Source organism: Rhagoletis pomonella, unplaced genomic scaffold (assembly GCF_013731165.1).
Source record: "Rhagoletis pomonella isolate Grant_MI unplaced genomic scaffold, Rhpom_1.0 Rhpom_scaffold_00004, whole genome shotgun sequence".
NCBI classification, from domain to species: domain Eukaryota; kingdom Metazoa; phylum Arthropoda; class Insecta; order Diptera; family Tephritidae; genus Rhagoletis; species Rhagoletis pomonella.
In genome coordinates this window covers 33,943,573-33,944,904 of record NW_023458558.1, presented here as the reverse complement: position 1 = coordinate 33,944,904, position 1,332 = coordinate 33,943,573, and positions in this window count along the sequence as shown.

The following is a 1,332-nucleotide window of genomic DNA, read 5'->3' as shown; positions in this document are numbered from 1 at the left end:
AACCATATTCGCAAAAGAAATGTACGCGCCAGATATTCTCATTCAGCCTTTTCATTTTTTCATCCGCCCGCAATGAATACACGGAAACGAGAAATGAACCGGTTCATGGAAAACGAAGCTCATGGCTGATTTTTTATTTTTAAACTAAATTCCATTATACATTTTTTAAATCCGGCATCTGTAAATGGAACCGGCAATAATTTGCAACGCATTCTAACCTAATCTAACCAATACGTTGTAAACACGCTCACATGGACAATCTATGCCGGGTATTATGTAAGCAACTTTGTTTAATACATATATATAGATATAAATTTTTAAATAGTTGGCAACCCTCTTCAAAATTATTAACGTTGGTTAAGAGTGCATTTAAATGCCTTTCATTCCCTGAATGTGTTGTAATATTTTAGTCAATATACATTTAAGTCCCAAAATTTTGAAGCGGGTGGCAACCCTATAAAATTTTTGTTTTTCCCTTAAACGGTGATGCTGTCCTTCAAAACGATGTTTCAATCACTCAATTTGATGAAGTATTATGAAAGATATAGCGCTTTATTTTCCGGATACAGTACTTACAGCTTTTTAGAACCCCTCTTTTTTAATAAATAACTAAATAAGTTTGACCAACGTGACTACTTTTCGCAGGCACCTGAGCTCCTCCCCTTCAAAATGAAATATAATTCACTAAATTTTATAAAATATTAAAGGAGATATCGTTGGATAACAGAAAAATATCTTTTAAAAATAAGTATATAGATAAATAAATATATACTTAGCTGACCTTTCGCTAGTTTTTTTCATGTATGCATAAAACGAGTTTCGTATTATGTTATCCATAATGTGCATGTTGATCTTGTCACGCAAATGAAGGGACCTAAAGTTCTAGGTCGGTTCCGAACTGCAAATGGTTTTTATGAGAAGCGATTTCATGGCAGAAGAACCCTCGGAGGTTTGAAAATTCGGAGACCGCGGATAAGGAGTTGCGTAGAGCAACATTTTCTGGAATTTATACGGAATCCTAAAATAAAATTAAAAAATTTATTGAAAGGGTAACTCATAGTCAGAAATGAATTTTTGAGGGAAATTGTCCTTTTTGAATATTTTAATCAAAAAATTTAGCAAAACAAAGAAAAATTTATCATTTTAATAGGCAGGAAGTTAAACAGTTTTGCTTAGATTTAAGCAAAACGGCAACGCTGATTGTGGTGTAGCCGGCGAGAGTACAACACAATAAACTGAGCGCCAAAGAGAACGGACATTTTACGATTTTATGTACATATGTATGTACTAAGTTAAAATTGAATAAAAACAAAGAAAGCTAAAGATTTTTTC